This window comes from Haemaphysalis longicornis, unplaced genomic scaffold (assembly GCF_048455015.1).
Source record: "Haemaphysalis longicornis isolate Haplotype H1 unplaced genomic scaffold, Haemaphysalis longicornis Haplotype H1 scaffold_2, whole genome shotgun sequence".
Classification (NCBI taxonomy): Eukaryota; Metazoa; Arthropoda; class Arachnida; order Ixodida; family Ixodidae; genus Haemaphysalis; species Haemaphysalis longicornis.
In genome coordinates, this window is record NW_027526295.1 from 116029987 (window position 1) to 116049135 (window position 19149).

At 51.5% G+C, this 19149-nt stretch overlaps 1 long non-coding RNA gene across 2 annotated transcripts; it reads left to right on the plus strand.

Moving 5' to 3' along the window:
- Positions 1–11415: 11415 nt before the first annotated feature.
- LOC144167314 (uncharacterized) lies at positions 11416–18736 on the plus strand. Of its 2 annotated transcripts, none has more exons than XR_013321947.1 (3): positions 11416–11580; positions 17671–17900; positions 18600–18736. It is a non-coding gene; the product is annotated as an uncharacterized LOC144167314 (long non-coding RNA). The 2 variants fall into 2 exon arrangements; XR_013321948.1 differs by lacking the exon at positions 11416–11580 and adding an exon at positions 12261–12387.
- The last annotated feature ends 413 nt before the right edge of the window (positions 18737–19149 follow it).

Below are 19149 nucleotides of genomic sequence, written 5' to 3' on the forward strand. Positions count from 1 at the left end.
TTTCGAAATTTCGCCCATACGTGTATGGAAGGCCATTCAAGGTTGTAACAGACCACCATGCGCTGTGTTGGCTCGCCAATTTGAAGGACCCCTCTGGCCGTCTTGGGCGGTGGAGCTTGCGCCTGCAGGAGGTCGACGTTACAGTCGTTTATAAATCCGGCAGGAAACACTCCGACGCCGACTGCCTGTGCGCGCCCCCGTCGACCCACCACCACAAGACTCTGATGAAGACAGCGCGTTCTTCGGGATCGTGACGGAGAGCGACCTAGCCGCCCAGCAGCGTGCCGACCCCGACTTACGCGTCATAATCGAGTACCTCGAGGGATGCAACGTTGCCGTTCCTAGGACCTTCAAACGCAGCTTACCAGCATTCAGCCTGAGAAACACCGTCCTTGTGAAGAAGAATTTCAGCCCCGGAACAAGAGCGAATTACCTTCTCGTCATCCCCGCGGACCTTCGTGACGAAATTTTGGAAGCGTGCCCCGACGACCCGTCTTCCGGACATCTGGGCACAGCCCGCACTATTGGAAAAATCAAGGCGAGGTACTACTGGCCCGGCCTTACCTCTGACGTCACCCACTACGTCCGGAGCTGCCGTGACTGCCAGCGACGAAAAACGCCGCCGACAAGACCCGCCGGACTTCTGCAACCGATCGCCGTCCGATCGAGACCATTTCAACAGATTGGAATGGACCTTTTAGGCCCGTTCCCTACGTCACGATCACAGAACAAGTGGATTGTCGTAGCGACAGACTACATGACGCGCTACGCAGAGACCGCCGCTCTTCCGAGGGGGACTGCACAAGAAGTGGCGAAGTTCTTTATAAGCCAAGTTGTGCTGCGACATGGAGCCCCGGAAGTCCTAATCACAGACCGCGGAACGGCATTTACTGCGGAGCTGATGCAAGGAGTATTACGCTACAGCAACACGGATCACCGAAGAACGACGGCGTACCACCCCCAAACGAACAGACTAACAGAACGTCTGAACAAGACAATCGCAGATATGCTGTCAATGTACGTTGACGTTGAACATAAGACTTGGGACGAAGTGCTCCCGTATGTCACGTTTGCGTACAACACGGCTATCCAGGAGACGACACAGCTGACGCCGTTCGAGCTTGTCTACGGTAGAAGGCCGACTACGATGCTCGACGCCATGCTTCCGCACGTAGAAGACGACGACCTCAACGCCGACGTCCACGGATATCTTCAACGTGCGGAGGAGGCCCGCCAGCTCGCTCGAGTTCGTATAACGGACCGGCAGCTGGTTGATGCGGGCCGCTACAACCTCCGACGCCGAGACGCCGAGTACCAACCAGGGGATCGCGTGTGGGTTTGGACTCCCATCAGACGACGCGGACTCAGTGAGAAGCTCCTGCGACGGTATTTCGGACCCTACCAGATTTTACGACGTGTTGGCCAACTTACCTACGAAGTGATCCCCGATGGTGACTCCGGCACATCACGACGACGCACGCGGCCTGAAGTCGTCCACGTGGTTCGCTTAAAACCTTTCTACGGGCGATGACGAACTTTTATTTTCATTTGTTCGGACTGTCGCTTATGTTAGCATCGGGTCGATGCACTCTTAGAGGGGGGGGTAATGCCGCGAACCATACATTGGGTTTGTTTATTTGTGTTTTGCTTTTACCGCCCGGCTGCGCCGGTCTGTGTTATCTCTGCGCCAAGGGAAGCCCGTGTTCCATTCTTTCTTTCTGTGCCGCATGTGTTATCTGTTGTGATAGGGAGAGCATTCCGATCTAACGTGAACAGCCCAGAATAATCTTCTTGGATCTACTATGTTCTCGATGCGAATCGACGTTTCGAGAACCACGCGCGCCAAAAGATAAAAAGCCTGCAGTGCGGACGCCGGGGCATTCGATTCGACGACACTCGCCTGTGCAAGTCACTTTGTTGACCGCTGCTTCACCGCCTCTGTATTCTTTTCAGTTGTTAGGGGAGCACAAGTTCGCTCCAATAAACGTGTTTCTCATTCAAGACAACTGCTTCGTCCTTGTCTTCGTGACAATATGACGATGTTGTTCAGTCGCGGATGCGGATTATATTGTAAGCCCGTCTCTACGGTGCTCGCGGATGATGTAGCAGATGAATGCTTACGGGCGCTCACCTCACTACAAGACGACCCTCTGTCGTGTGCTGATCCCCGAGTATAAATCTGCATTATCCACCGTACTTCCTTCGTGGAATGTTTGTTAGAGAAATTTATGCCACATTGCTTGTTCAGTGTAGTGATCAATATCCGAGGTATGATGTTGGCGAAGCGTAACTAGGGTGCTGTCAGGTATGAGTGCTTCGTTTGAATATGTAAGCGCACAAAACTGATTTACATTGTAGTGTATCGCCGTAGCATGAACATCTGAGGAAACGCTAGTTACGGAGACACTGTTAGTAAATTTCAGGACAGTGTAATTAAAATCAGCTCCATGCACACGCCGCTTCTGCGACGCTGTCCTGTGAAACACACCTTGCGCTTATGCAGACTGAATGTACCAAACTAAGATCGCGTCAGAAATATTTACACTCTCGTAAACACACCCTATTTTGTAAGAGAGTGACTGCTCCACATGAACATGGATTTCCAACGTCCACAAATCGTAAATCTCAGTCGTGAACGTGACGCAAAGGCAGCGACGACTGTGGGGAGCAGGGCGGAGACTCCCACGGCTGCTTTTAAAACGGGCCGCTAGGTGGATATCAGTGGCGCCCCTACAGGAAGCGCTCGGGGCGTATATATGGCGTGTTTGTTTCTCCATCTACGGGATCAACTGGAAGCACCATTGGTACTATTCGGCTCCTCCATACATACGTCACTCTTCTGGCCTCGCCGTTCCCGGTTAGAGAGAGAATCAACTTTTACTGAGCCCTTTAAAGAAGGTGTGTGCGCGCAGGCACCAGATGGGGTGGTTCCCTAGTCGCGGGACCCATATGTGTCCAGCAGTTCCTGGCGCCTGGCCACCAGTCCGTACTGAGAAGCGAGGTCGGGGCTGGACAGCAAGGTCTCCCATCGCTCGAGGGGGTTGGGGATAGGGGTGGGGGAAGGGAAGGTGGGGGGGTCTTGAGTTTCGTGCACTCCCCTATGATGTGCGCGAGAGTGCCTCTCTTCTCCTTGCAGAACGGGCAGGAGCTGTCGTGCTCGGCCGGGTACATTCTGTTCAGGATTACAGGATGCGCTAGCGACCCCGCTTGCATGCGACGAACAATCGTCTGCTGTCGTCTGTCCAGCTGCGGATGCGAACCGGAAAGCCTACATCGCTCGTTTCGGTGTAGCCTACATCGCTCGTTTCGCGAGGGCAACGGCCAGCTTGTCGATGGTGGTGACGACCGCCGTTGCCTTCGTACCGTGTTTCGGGAGCGAAGCGTCGACGTAGAGTACCCGAGGGTCCCCTTCCAGCTGCCGGGCCAGAGCTTTAGCCCGCGCTTATCGCCTCTCGTCGCGCCTTCCCGCTTGCACGTTACGGGGAAGGGGTATAGCCTCGATTGATTTTTCCACTCCTTGTGTAGCGCCACCATCTCCGGCTGTGGTTCGATCTGCCATCCGATCTTTCTCAGGATGGCCCGGCCGTGCTCGGTCTTGCTCAGCCGTATTCGTTGGTTCGACAGGTGAGCCTTAATCAGCTCTTCCGCGGTGTTGAGCGTGCCCATGTCCATCAGACGTTGCGTCGACGAGTACATCGGCATGCCCATGGCGGTCTTTTTTGCTGTTCTTACAGTCGCGTTGAGCGCTTCCTTGTGCGCCTTCGTAAGCCGGAGATACGGGGCGGAGTGGGTGACGCGTGACACGAAGAAAGCCTGCACCAGGCGCAAGGCGTCTTCTTCCTTGAGTCCTCTGTTGCGGTTGGCAACTCTTCTTATCGTGTTCGTAATCTGTTCTGACGTGTTCTTGATTTTTGTGAAAGCCGCCGTCGCCCTGCCATCGCTTCGCAGCAACAGGCCCAGAATGCGGATCTGCTCGGTCGGCTTGATGTGCGTGCCGTCGATGGAGATGGTCATGTTCGGCGGCGCCTCCTTCTGCGGTCTTCCCGGTTGCACCATGAGCAGCTCCAATTTCTGTGGCGCGCAGCTCAGGCCGCAGGACTTAGCGTACTCGTGGACGGTCGTTGCCGCTCTCTGCAGCACCTCCTCCGCCCAGGCGTCTGAACTCGCGCGACTTGTCCACACCCTGATGTCGTCGGCGTAGAACGCGTGGTCCACGCCTTCGATCTGTTTGAGTAGTTCGGGTAGGGGGAGGAGGGCCAGGTTGAAGAGCAGAGGCGACAGTACCGACCCCTAAGGGGTGCCTCTGTCTCCGAGCACCACGGGCTCCGACCGTTCCTGGCCTATCCGTATAGTAGCCGTACTCTTTGTGAGGAAGTCCTTGATGCAGCCGAAGGTCTTGCGGCCGCATCCCGTCTTACTTAGGTTCTCCAGGACGCTCGCGTGAGACACGTTGTCAAAGGCCCCCTTGAGGTCCAGTGCCAGTATCCCCCGCGGTTAGTTCTTCGTGGCTCGCTTGACTACCAGTTCGTTCAACTGGACGAGGACGTCCTGGGTGTTCAGGTTTTGCCGGAACCCGTACATGGTAGCCGGCATCTGGTCCGTGTCGTCCAAGAACGCTTCAAGTCTCCTGAGAACCATGCGCTTCACGACCTTGCCCACGCAGGACGTGAGCGAGATTGGGCGCATGTTCTCTATCGTCAGTGGCATTCCGGGCTTCGGTATGAAACGTACCTCGGCCTCTTTCCATTCGGCAGGCAATCGCGAGCTCTCCCACGCCTTGTTGCTGTGACCCAGGAGCCCGTGCGCCGCCGTGTTGCTCATGTTCCCGAGCAGCCTGTACGTAATACCGTCTGTTCCCGGCGCGCTCTTCTTATTGCTATCGTCTATGGCTGAAAGGAGCTCCAAGATCGTGAATGGCTCATCCAGAATTGGGTTCTCGGGACCGTCGTACCCTTCGGGTATCGGGTATTGGCCCTTTTCCGTCTTGAGGTAAGTCTTCTCCAGGTCTTTCATCAGTCGCTGTCCGTCCCCGTCGTAAGCGTTGAGGATCTTGGGTAGGTTACGGTTGCTCGCAGTCTTGCTGCTCAGCGGGTCGATCAAGTGCCGAAGCAGGCACCAGGGCTTGCGCGCCGACAGCTTGCCCTGCAGTCCGTCGCACATACTCAGCCAGTTTTCGCGGCAGAGCTTGCTTGCGTACTCCGCGATCTCCTTGTTCAGGACCGCGATTCGTTTCACAAGCTTCTTGTTGTGGCGTTGGCGCTTCCACCTCCGCGTTAGCGAGTGGCGCGCTGCCCACATGTGCGCGAGTCGGGCGTACACGAAAGGGGTTTGCGCTGTCGTCACGATCTCTTGCGTGAACTTGTCAAGCGCGCTCCTCTGCGCCCGTGCCCATTCTGCGTACGTTTGGTTGCTGTAGTCTTCAAATTCCTCCGACGACTCGTCGTTCTCTCGGTCCGCCTGCTTGCGCATTCGGTCCCAGTCGGTCACTCTGGCTTTACCCAGGGTTGCCCGATACCTTGGTCCGTTGATCGTTAGGCTTATGATGTTGTGGTCGGAGCCCAAGTCCACGTCTTCGCACTGCCAGGTTACCGCCGCCGTCCCTGCGAGCCACGATAGGTCCGGCGTGGTGTCTCGGCTAGCTCTGTTCCCCTTGCGGGTGACGATGCCCGGTTCGTTCAGGAGGGTCAAGTCGTGGTCCTCTATGTCCATGGCTAGGCTTTTTCCTCTCTTCGATTCATGTCTGTAGCTCCACGTTGGATGAGGGGCGTTGAAGTCGCCGAGGACCAGGAGCGGCCGGCTCGCCGCCAACCTCTTCGCCTCCCTCACGGTCTTGTCGAAATCTTAATGCCTCTGTGACGGCCTGCAGTAGGCGCTCATTACAAACAAGTTCCCTGCATTACCGATCGTTCTTGAGTGAAACTCGACCAGCGTGTGCTCGCAGCCGTGTTGCGCGGTGACGTGCTGCGTTGCGGCGACGTTGTTGAGCACCAGAATCGCCGTGCCGCGCTCCGTCGGGTCCGCGTACGTCAAGCATCCCGGCAGGCGCGGTTTGCCGTGAGTCTCTTGCAGCGCCAGCACATCCGGCTTCTGGTCCAGGCTCTCTATATGAAGTAACACTTCGCAGTCCTTGTTGTGTATGCCTCTACAGTACCATTGATAAATGATCGTGGTTTCCCCCCGCGATTAGTTTTCTTGTTACTTCTTTTTTTCACCATCTTCAGATGTTTCGATGCGACCGCGCCTGTACGCGATCGATTCCTTGATTTTATCCATTCGCTTTTTCCTCATGGCCGCGAAACGCTTTCGTACAGTTAGGTTGGCGACCTTCGCCGCCAGTCTCTCATGCTTGACTGATAGCGTCTCGACCTTTGCCTCTACGTTCCCTAGTCTTGCTTCGATGCCCTCGAGTCTGACATTTATATGATTGATGGCCTCGAGTATCGCTGCCACCATGTCGCCCTCTTGCGCCGGTGTTGATGGTTTGGTATCTGCTGTGCCGGTGCTGCCGTCTCGCGGTCGACGGTGTTTTCGGCGTCCACCACTTCTTGCGTTCCCGGTGCCTCTTGCGTGGGCTTCGCCGCCCCACCCCGCGCTAGGTGGTTCGAGGGGGTCCCTCCGCGGCACGTTTCGTTGCTTTTCTGTGGCGTCTTCCGACGCTACACTCGCCTTGGTTACTCCGTTTTCCGAGCTACTGCTAGCTAGCGCATCTATTTTGTTCATAAGCGCTCTGATCTGCGCGTTTTGCTCCTGAATTTGGGTTCTGCCTCTCCATTATTTTCTTTAGTTCTGCACTTTCGTCGCTTTGCTTCGCGACGTTCATGTTGGAGTGGGAAGAGGAGGGGTTGGGATTGAGGGGCGGGAAGTCGTTGTCGTACGTTACTCGAGCGACGGGAAACCCGTTCGTCCAGCCCACCTTTTAGGGGCGAAGCTCCTAAAGCCACGGGTCTGTCCATCCCTTGTGTCTAGTGGTACGTCACCGCCGCATGCTTTCGGAGATGTCGCAAAGTGGGCCGCGTTGCACGCGCAAGAACTGGCTGCAACCGGCAGCGCAAACTCGGCACCGGGAGTGCGAGCTTGTCTGTGTTCGCCAACGGAGGCGCGAGCGCACGTGCACTGCGAGGGGGAGATCACGCAAGAGATCACGCCACGAACGCAGGCAGTCGTTCTCGGAGATCGAACGAGACGCAAGGACCTTTGCTCGTTTCCTCTCGTCTTGTTCGGGCACAAGTTCGCCCTAAATATCTCGTCTAGAAAGTCACGCTTAAACCGCGCGTCGGCAGCTTCGGGCTGAGCTCGCTTGATGCGTTTTGCAGCCGCCTCGCGAGCTCTCACTGCATCGGGGTTTGCCTGCCGATACGAGCGCTTGCTTGCAGCCTCACGAACCCTACAACAACAACAAACGAACAAGAACAAAATAAAAGAACAAAATAAAAGTTGATTTGTACAATGTACGCACACAGTCTTACGTCTTTCTTAATGATGTAATGGGCGAACTTTCACGGGAGAGTTACGGTTACCGATGATCTCCCCCTCTCGAGCTTCGCCACACTTATCATCATTCATTCCGTGGATATGGCGTGATTTTTTTTCCTCGGCGAGAATCCCTCGTCGTCCAGTGGATGCGACTCTCGAACTGGCCCGGGACCTCGAACCGGCCCGTGACCAGGAACTTGCCCCGGACCTCGAACGTGAAGCATTCTGTCTTCCACTCAAGCCTGGATCTCTTCCGGCCGTCTTCCAGCGGCGGTTGCCGCCACCCCTGCGGCCGGCCGATGATGGCGTTCGGCCGCGGGAGCGGGACCGCGAGCGGCGGCGGCTTTGGCGTCCGCTGCCGCGGGTCGGCGTTCTCGACTGGCTCCACGACAAGGAGCTGCGTTGGGGTCGCCCTGAATGACCTCTCTTCGCTTGTTCACTGTAGCCGTAGTCTTCTTCCTCAGCCCGGTGCCGTTCCCATCGTCGGCGTCGAACCACGTACGGCGTCTTGAATCTTGCCTTGCATTTACGATCGGCGGTCAGGTGCTTGCCGCCGCACAGCGCGCACTTGGGGTCGCACACGCGGTCTTCGTCCGGGTTGGCCAGTCCGCAACCCCGGCATATCGGGTCTTGAGGATTTGGGCACACGTCCATACGGTGGCCGACGTGCCCGCACTGGTAACACACGTCGATTTGCTTCCGATGCAGGGTGCACTCCATGAGAGCGTTTCCGTAGCGGAGGTAGTTCGGGACCTTGTGGCCCGCGAAGGCGATCACTACGGACATCGTCTTCCCGATCCGGTTCGCTTGTAGCGCCGTCGGGGTGTGCTCGTGCACTACCAATTCTTTAATTTCATTGGCCGTGTCCTCCAACGGGACGCCGCGTATCACCCCTTTTACGGTCTCTCGAGGGGCGGACTCATAGGTGCTCACCGCGTGGGACGTGCCGCGTATGTCGATGCACTGCACGGCCGCGTACTTGTCCGCTCGTTCCCTCACCGGCGTGCTCACGATTATAATGTTCTGCTGGTTGTTCAGGCAGATTACATCGTCTCTTGCTTTAATGGCGCTGACCTGCGCTGCCGTCGTGATGGCTCGGCTACCTTCGGGCAGGGATACTTCGCTCACTCGGAGTCCGCCGCGAGGCCGCATTATTAAAGGGCGTTAAAGGGGGCGCGGCCGCAGCCGCGCGCCCTTCAACAGCTTGCCCTTGTTGATTCGTTTCTGCGTCCTCTGACGTAGATCGTTGCGGGTGGCGCCACAGAGGTCAGTGGCCTGACTGCTGACGTCAGTCGTGGCCTTGGCGCCACCTTGGCTCGCTTGGGTTCTACGCGTTAGGCTTGGGTTCACCGCGCCGCTTTGCTTGAACTGCTCGCCCGCGGTTTTCCAACCGTGAGATCGAGTGAATTGATCCGGCGAAATTTCCACGTCATCCACTTCTACGCCCATAGCGGTAGACATCTTGATTCAGTAACCGCTGTGTAATCTTCCGAAAAACGAAGCGCCGAAAAGCCCGGCGGCCTCGGAGAACGCCTTGGTTCAAGGACGCTATTGTGTAGCCGCCGCTGGCCAGCTAACCCTTGATTTAGGGTTAGCGTAGCGGCCGCCGCTTCGAAAGTTCCCGGGCTTGCAAAATGAGACACAATGGCTTGCTTGAAAAAAATTTGGTCTCCCGGTGATCGCGTTTATAATGTCTGTCGACCAGTACTGGTTTTGTGGCCTTGCATCAACTTGGTGTGTCAGAGGACGGGTACTTCGTGGAGCCGATCTGAAGCTCGCCCGCATCGGTTGGCCCCCTGGTGGATCCTCGATATCGCTTCACACGATTGCGTTCAGGGGTATCCTAATAAAAAAATCATCAATATTTCGCTCTATTCTCATTCACACTAATCACAAGAAAACCATGCAATGACCAGTTGTGGCTTGCAAAGTGAGATGCACTGCTCATAGTTCAAGCACGTCACTTTGCGAACATTACGAACAAACATTGTCGGTGGACGCTTTATTTAGAGTAGCTGTACGTTTTGCACTCGACAGTAAGTCTAGTGCAAAGCAAGTGAGCAAAAAAAACTGCGCCCACCACCCCTCGCGGGAACCCAGGTGTGATGCGACGCTGAGGGGGGTTCAAGCGCAAGCGGAGAGCAATCGTCGACCGAAAGGCCGCCGAAGAGCGGCACACCGGTTATATGCGCAGCGCGCCCGAAGGAGACGAGACTGCGGAGAGAGAGAGAGTACTGCACATGCGCAGCACCGCAAACCGGCGGAGTGAGAGCGCGCTGGGCCGCTAACGCTCTCACCTGGGCACACGCCGGCGCCAGTGCGTCTGCCGCGGCTATGACGCAACACAATCCAACACAATCCACTTTAATCCAATCCTATCCAATCCAAGCCAATCCAAGCCAAGCCAATCCAATCGAATCCAATCCAATGCCCCTCGCGATAGAGTGTTCGCTATCAGAGAGGAGAGCGGGAGAGTGGCTGCGGACAACAACGGACGCACGCGGACAACAACGGACGCACGCAGGAAGGACAGGGCCGCCGACAAGAGATGCTCTGAGCGTCGCATCTAAAAGAAGGGTTCGAAGATGCGTCATACCCCGCGTGGTTCTTTTTTATTTATGGGTGACCTTCGTCTTGAGGATTTAGCGGCCCCCATAGCAGCCGGCCTGCCAGCAGGTTTGAAGTGCTGCCGGTGTCTGTTCGCGGGTACCATGCCCTGCCTGTGGCAAGCATGCGCGACCCACACTGCGCATGAGCTGACGCTGGAGTGACTCTTATGATCAAAGTGAATGGCGAAGCTATTTAGCCGCCACCGAATGTTCATCACAGTCAACAATTCCTAACTCTCGGTGTTGATTCTGACTGATATATTTGAAGTTAGATTTACGGCGGTTGCTTGTGATTATATTTACTTTTATGTTAGCCCTTGGAAGCCACTGCTTTTTACTGTTTATCCCGCACATTTCTGCCTGTTGCCCTAAAAGGGTAATATGCGCATGATACCTCGTCTTTGTTATTACGCCTGTTTGAATAGGTGCAAGGTGGGCCGATTCATCGCATTCTTTGGGCTTGGTCCAGAAAAGTGTGCCTCAATGCTCTTGCCAAGACACGCATAATAGACATGACGTTTTCAAACAGTCCGCGGTTATGGTAGTAAAATACCATCCAAATGGACGCACATTTGTTCTCAGAACAGATGACACAAATTTATGTATACTTACTAGGCCCAGCTATCCAGTGCTCTTACTGGTGTAGTTGTTCAGTAATTCGTAGTATCTCCTCTTTCTTCGAGCCCCCCATAGCGTTATTTCTGCAAGAACACGACTTTACATACATTCATATTCAAACCTAGACGATACTTGCCAAGCTGTGCTTAAGGCCGCCCTCTAATTGCCACTATAACGGCACATTTATGGATTGTACGGCTTATTTCCCGAAATGGGATCTCCCATTCATGAGAACTCCCAAAACTGTTCCATGTTTATCTTCTTTAAACTATTTATGAAGGCTGAAATGGGTCTTCAAGTTTTTTTTACCATAAAATGCCCAGTGACTCAAGTTTTGGATTAGTTTAGGTATCTTGCATTCTATTAGCCCATATTTCTCTTCGATGCTGATCTACGTCCAAAGTTCTGTCGTTCAACTAGTGATACTTGATTTCAATTACGTTACATGGGTTCCACATATTAGCAACATTTACCATACCCATTCATATATGTTAAGATACATTTAAAGCGTTCGTAGCACCTTTACCACAGCATTTTACACAACCAGGAAATTATCTGTTGTCCCATATATCGCATTAATATAGGTCCTCATATACCGGTCAAGGATGTCCCTGGGCTTTTATTGCGCGACTTTATAAATTAAGCTCTCTTTACACTTAAAATGAAGAAGAAACGATGAAAGTTCACGTGTAAAAATACCTATTCTTCGCAGGTTGTCAGGTTCTTGGCTTTCGCCTTATCGCAGCCGCACCGAGCATGGCTTCTCCTGTTTCCCCTCTGCGCTATCGTCCTCTGCATTGCTCTCGTCCTTACCTTCTGCTTTACGGTGCTCGCCGTGTGGCTTTTGCGGAATGGCTTGCTGGCCGGAATCGCGAATGAGGTTCGTATTGCGCATGTGTTCCTAGACTCACATGGCTTGTCATCTGGAAAGGGAAAATTAAGAGAAAAATATTTGCCATATATACAGCAGTACATTTTAAGCTTGGGTTTCAGGTTCCGCATACAATGGTTAAAAACGAATTGCATTCAAGATTGGTGTTATAGATATCCTTTGTTCTTTATACAGGTCGTTTAAGGCGCTTCCCCAAAAGTGTGTTGAGATGCCTAAAGTGGCCGTGCAGGCAAAATGCAAATTTTCTTTATTCGATAGATTTGGTGTTTTTAGTGCCCCTACTGCTTGTCCGAAAAAAAATCAACATTTTATTGACTGAGGCAACAAATATTCTAGGCAAAAATTTCCATTCTTCCACTAAATCGTGTTTTGTGACATCGACAATACATATCCAGAGCAGGGCCTTCAATCTAAAGATAGTGCGCTGACCAGGGCTGCTACCATCTCACAGACGGCCGTTTGGGTATCTTGTTTATCGCCAGCTTTCATAGATGTCGCTGCAGTAGCGCTAAAGCACCAGTTTTTGCACTTTGCTTCTGACCGGACTTGTATGCCTTTCGGTGTGTTAAAACGGGTAATAGTAATGATTTCCTAAAATTTATGTTTTAGAAAATCATTGTTTGTTATGTTTTCCTCTCTTTACAGCTGGCTTTTAATAATCTCAAGCTGAACCGTCATGAGCACCTAAATTTGACACCTATTCTCAACGTCTCCAGCGCCTACCTTAGACGGGACCTCTTCCCCTGGGTGCCGTATTTCACACCTTTCAGAAATACCTCCCAAAATATGCTCCAGGTACGTAGTTGGGAAGTGATTATTTCCCATATAGAAAACGAATGTATTACCTTATAGTTCGCAGGTTGCGCGCTAAGAATAACGCAAGAACCTCCCTCTACGGGGTCCTACGTGGTGGGCGCGGGCTCTATTAACTGTGCTGCGTAGCTGCTTTCGCCCGAAACGTTAGCCTTAGAATCTTAGGCATAATATAATATAATGACACAGAGGCGCAGTAACAACGTCCATTTTGCCGCAACGCCAGAAGTAATTGAAACGCTGGAATAAACTCAAGCCAGATACAAGCAATTTTTATTACCGGTTACGATTCCGCCGCTATACAGTGTAAGACTTAGGCCGAGATACCATCCTACATACCTAGATACTAGATACCTAGATACCTAGATACCATTTTAGATACCTAGATACCATGGCCTAGATACCACCAATGCTTTTATTTACACTGCCGCGATCGGGAACAGGAGAAAGAAACACGTGATGACATGCAGCCTAGCCTAATACGATGTTGACTGGTGTGACGATGATAGCTATATGTGGACGGGCAGGCGTCGATAGCACGTTTGTGTCTACCTAACGTTAGGTATGTGTGTCTCCAAATCGCCATATTGATATAACTTGCACTGAGAGTACATGCATGCATATTCCTTTTCTAATTTGTAAAGGCCCAACTGATACCCGCCGCGGTGGCTCAGAGGCTAAGGCGTTGAGCTGCTGAGCAAGAAGCCGCGGGTTCGAGTTCCGGCCGCGGCGGCCGCTTGTATGATAGAGGCGAAAAGCAAAAACGCCCGTGTGTACGATATTTCGGCACACGTTAAAGATCCCCAGGTGGTCAAAATTAATCCGGAGCCCTCCACTACGGCGCGCCTCATCGCCTGCGTTGCGTCGGCGCGTTAAACCCTACAAACAAAAGCCCAACTGATCTCTGAACATTAACCAACATGATTCCTCGAGCATACGGCGGACAATATCCATTAAACACTGGCGCTTCCCCCCAACCCCCTTACTTGGCAATGCCATTGTTTTTCAAGAACTTTTATGTCGTGATATAGCGCTAAATAAATTAATATTATGAGTTATCCAGAACCTTGTACGTCGATTTGAATTTACCTGCTAGGGCAACAATGACGCATTTCTAAAGAGAAGAAACATATTTGAATCCCCAGAGTGAAGCCAACAGTAATAATGCCGGCTCTTCCATCCGATGATTTAGACAACTGGGCCATGTTTCTGAAAAGGCACCTATAAGCCCAGTCGAAATGTAACGCAGAAAATTTTTTAATTATCTCCGAGTTTTGATACCATGCAAACTTCAGCAGTTTATGACAAAAGATTGTGTATCGTACATCTTACAACCCCACGTGATTGCTTAACTAGAGCGACTAAATGTTTATATTAAAGGTCAATTTTTCACTGGCCTGATTTCAAGCCCCATTATAACCCCAAAGCGTGGAAGAAGTGCATTGTTTGCCGATCACTGTATCACTGTCTTTCCTAAGTAATCATCTGAAGGGATATGCTGTTCATATTATTCTAACAGCCGAGCCGCTGAAGCTTTTGTGTCCCGACCCGGAGCGTTACCATAAAACTATCATCGTAGGCGAAGTTTAGAGGTTGAAAATGGTAGTCCAAGAGTTCTTAGGGAAAGTCGCGATGAGGCAAGGAGTCTACAAGCAAGGGTGAGGAGTGCGCATCTCAATAAAAAAACATGTGGTTTGAGAGATATTGCGAAATAATCCTCGGACCTTTACGCTGTGAAGCCGCCAACGTAACCACTGGGTCGCCCCAATGGTGCAAGGGATACGGGGTGTGCGGCGGCGGGGAACAATAACATGTTCACCCAAAAGAAAAAAAAAAAGGATGTGTTGTCCCGCAGTTTGCACCACCTAGAAGGAAAAAAAAGCCTGATATGATTTTTTCTAAAGTAGTAGAGCGAAATTGGTTAATTTTAAAGCGGGTATAATGTGCACCGCTAGCACTAGTCGTAAAATGCTGGAGTCAGCGTCGGAGCTTGTAATCACCTAGCTTCCCCCGCATAGGTTCACTCTGCGTTCATTTCACCTAGACAGTGACATTGAAGTCTGGGAGGTTCGCACGGCGGTTCAGGAATTGAACTGCCCCTCAGCAGCCCGCCCGGACCGAGTAACAAATAAGGCGCTCAAACACCTCAGCGAACCGGCGATAGCCAGCCTTACGGCCCTGTTCAACAGGTGCTGGAAAGAAGGCAAACTACCAAAACAATGGAAAACAGCAAAGACCATTCTAATCCCAAAGCCAGGCAAGCCACTCGGCATCGAGAACTTACGCCCAATCTCCCTGACATCGTGCGTGGGGAAGGTGCTGGAACACGTCCTCATGAATCGATGGCAAACGTACCTAGAGGAGAACAACCTATATCCGGACTCTATGCTCGGTTTCAGAAGCAAATTGAGCACTCAAGACGCTATGATACAAATCAAGGCGGAAATCATTGACAACAAGACCAAGGACAACCAGGCCATACTTGGACTGGATTTGCAGAGTGCCTTCGACAAAGTGAAGCACTCTGCAATCCTTTCCCAGATATGCGCCCTGCGGATGGGAACACGGACGTACAACTACGTACGCGACTTCCTCTCGGAGCGCACCGCACAGATACAAGCAGGTGACCACACCCTCGAAGAAAGAAAGCTAGGAAGTGTAGGAACTCCCCAAGGGTCGGTGATTTCACCGTTACTCTTCAACCTTGTAATGATTGGCGTCGCAAGACGACTGGAAACAGTACCAGAAGTGAGACATACGATATACGCGGATGATATTACACTATGGGTGCCAGGTGGATGCGATGGACACATCTAATCTTCGCTGCAACAAGCTGTAGAATCCATAGAAGATCAACTGCAAGGCACGGGCCTGGTCTGCTCCCCGAGTAAATCAGAACTACTGATTATTCCCCCGACAACACGGCTGAAGCAAGACAGCAACATCAAGCTACGAACTAACAACGGACAAACGATCCCTGAGGTCACAAAGATCAGAGTGCTGGGCTTCCTGATTGAGAGGAACCATAGAAACAAGGAGACTGTCACCCGTCTCATTGGTAAAGTCGCGGCACCTACGCAGCTCATTAAGCGAGTGGCAAATAGAAGATCTGGTATGCAAGAGGACAGCTTGCTACGGCTGATCCAATCCTTCGCAATCAGCCACATTGCTTACGCCGCGGCTTTCCACGAATGGCTACTCCATGAACGTAACCGTCTGAACGCTGCCATACGAAACGCGTACAAAGCAGCTATCGGTGTCCTCAATCTGGCAAACACGGAGAAGCTCCTAGAGCTCGGTATTCACAACACGCTAGAAGAAATCAGTGAAGCCCAGAGAGTAGCACAACTCGAGCGCCTCAAGGGATCCAAGACTGGCAGATCCATCCTTGCCAAACTAGGACTGCAAACGGTGTCAAACACTCGGCACCTCAACAAGCAAGAAGATATTCCGGCTGACATCAGGAATGCAACCAGGGTCTATCCTATCCCCCGCAACATGGACCCTACTCACAACAGGGAAAGAAGAGTGGCTAGGGCAAAAGTCATGCTTGAACAACATTCTAACGTGCCCGGTATCAGATTTGTGGACGCAGCCGAGTACAGTGACCGTAGATGCTTCACGGCTGTGGCCATTGATGCAAAGACAGGGGAAACAATAACAGCAGCCAGCATCGCAACACGTGAAGCACAGAATGCCGAGGAGCTGGCCATCGCCATGGCCATCACCGACCCGGAAACAACAACAGTGCTGTGTGATTCAATGGGTGCAGTGCGTAACTTTGCCAAAGGCCGAATGTGCAGTGGAGCAGTGCGGGTGCTCACCGCGGTGGACCTTAACAAACGGAGGATAACAGTGAAGCGGTTCCCCGCCCATGCAGGGAACGATGTGTCACAGACAATGGCCAACCACAACGAGACGGCTAATACTGTAGCGCGAGAATTAGCAGGCCGCGCGACAGTAATGGATTCGTCTGCAGAGTGGTGGATGGAGACCAAAGATAGGTTCGACACCTTTCAAGGTGTAACAAAGTATTACAGAAACAATAGAAGGGTGATGGCACCGCCACACCCCGAGCTAACTAGGGAGCAAGCATCAATATTCAGGCAACTGCAGATCAATTCATTACTGACCCCGGTCATAATGCGGCACATATCACCAGAACTGTACCCAGACGACACGTGTGTGTCATGTGTGTTGTGCAACAACGCCAGAGCGACTGCTGCCCATTTATTGTGGGACTGTGAGGTTAGACCAGTAGAGGCTTCAACCAGGACCGAACTCCCGCCGTGGTATCAAGAGGTCACGCGAAGTTACAGCAAGGAGGACCAACTTTCAGCTGTCCAGCAGATCCTGTCGGCGCTCGAACGGCAGCACCGGAGTGAAAGCTGCGGGGCGCCATCCTCCCTCCGGGGAAGGGGGCGACCACCACTGCAGTAAGTAGCGACGGTGCCCGTCTAGTAGAGTGGCCAAAGGACCGACGAGTGGCTCCGTCCGGGCGTAGTGGCAACACTACGTCTGTTGCCGGCATTTAATAAAGTCTTTTTCACTCACTCACTCACCTGGTGGATAATGAGGTGTGCTCCCATATCGGAACCGACGTGATGTGTGGGGGACCGACCGGAAGGACAATAAGACTTAGCCCAGCCACGCATAACCCAGCAAACCTCGTGAAACGTAGAAACAACTTGGCCAAGCCTAGCATAACACCACAAAACCTAGGAAAGGCTTAAGCAGGTCTGCCAACAAATTAGCAAACCTAGCATAACCCGGGATAACTTAGCCAAGCCACGTAAAAACTAAATGGTCGCAAGCTCCGCTGTTGACTCTAAACTTACACCACTAGTGCAGGCTGCGCACATTGTTTTATAGTAAACACAAGTGAAGTAAACATAAGTAAACATAAGTGGCTATTTGCATTGAGTTGCAACCGAATATTCAAACAATCTGTAAATAGCCAAACTATAAGGACTACCACTTATCAGTTGAGGGCAGTAAACAACGAATTTATGTAACTTTTAAAGCAATGCCCACTGCTCACAAAGAAAAATTCCCCCCATGGAGACGATGGAGCACTTATATTTTGTATGCTCATATGGAGCATTGCAGAATGTATGGGCAATACGTCTCTATTTGAGCACCCGTTCGCATAGCATTGTGTTCTCATGCAGATTAACCAACCTATGCTCGAGAGGGAACATTTAGAGGTTTCAAATGCCCTCTATTCGATCCTTCAAACACACTGTTCTGGTCTGTCACTTCCAGGTATACAGCCATACAAAATGTCGCTGCTTGGAAACTTCAAAAGACTTCGAATGGACGGACTTCGGCGGCTTGGTGGGATTACTGGCCGTCATTCTGTATTCTATTAATATATCAATCAACCTGCTGCAGTATGCAGTAAGCGCCGCTGAATATTTGGAAGCCCTGCTCGGTGCACCGGCTCCGGCAGCGCCACTGACTCGGCGTCATGACGGCCGCGCCAGAGGCTGAGGGTAAGTACGCCAGCCAGCAGGCAATGCGCGTGATCCGCTTTTTGTGGCTTCGTAATTAGGGCTTCGTGTATTCTGTTCTCAAGTGCGGTTTCTTTTCGCGAAAAAGGCGTTTTGAATCTGTTTTTCCCACAATGTGCCAACAATCGTAGTTCTCCAGTGGAATCGCTTGTTATTCGTAAAGCGGACACCAACGAATGAGATTTGCCTGTGTGAGTAACTGAAACAGTATAGAAAGCAGAGAATCGCCGTATATTCGTCGCGAGAGTAAGAATTCATGTTGAACGTGTTCTAATTACAATAATTCGTGTAACAATCCCTTCAACGACCAACAAATGTTCTAAGCCCACAACTAATATTCTCCTGCTGACATATTGAAATCTACATTCGTTCTGCTAATAATTTACACTCTAGATTCAAGCTTTCCTATACACACTGTCTACCGCTATACGTACTTTGTTCGTATGACTAACAGCACGTAAGGAAAAGCTTGGTACAGGATATATTTCAACGAGTACATAGTTATGAGTACATCACTTAGCATACCTGCTCTTCATAGCTTATCTGCTCTACAGTAAGCTGGTAAACTTGGAGAATACGGAAAGGCAAAAATAACCTCAAGAAGAATACCTTTTTATTACCGCAAATTGCACAAAGTTGTAAGTTTTTTTTCTCCACCATTTCACCGCATTTTTCTTACAGGTTCCACCGCCTCGGATGAGACGAACAGCATCCATGTTCTCATGACATCTTGTGGTTTATTTCCTTTTTGTAGACATAAATTACCTCGACATTCATTAAAAATTCTCAAAGATCTAAATTAAAGTTATTTTCAGGCACACTGGGTGGTGAGGAAAGTGTTTACTTCAAGAACGTTTGTTTTTGTCTCCCGCTTCATCACGGAAAGTGAAGTCCAGTCTTGGACAATTATGGCATACGGAGATGGCGGTCTCATCAAAAATACAAACCCGAAAAATTCTTCGTGCTTCACTGTTCGAGGCTGCTATGACTCATGCATCGCAGTTTCTAGGTATTCAACACGGGTAAAAACTAGCGCCAAAATACGGTGTCAAGTATCAATTGCTGCATAGTGGTAACAACGAGCAGCTTAACCCTATGAGTACACCATGAATGCGTTTGAGAGCTACGCCACCAAAAGGGATTAACCTGCACCACCTCCGAGAAAAAGGCACAATTGTCAGATATTTCTGACCACATTGGCGACATAAATCAAGTATTCTGGTCACATTTC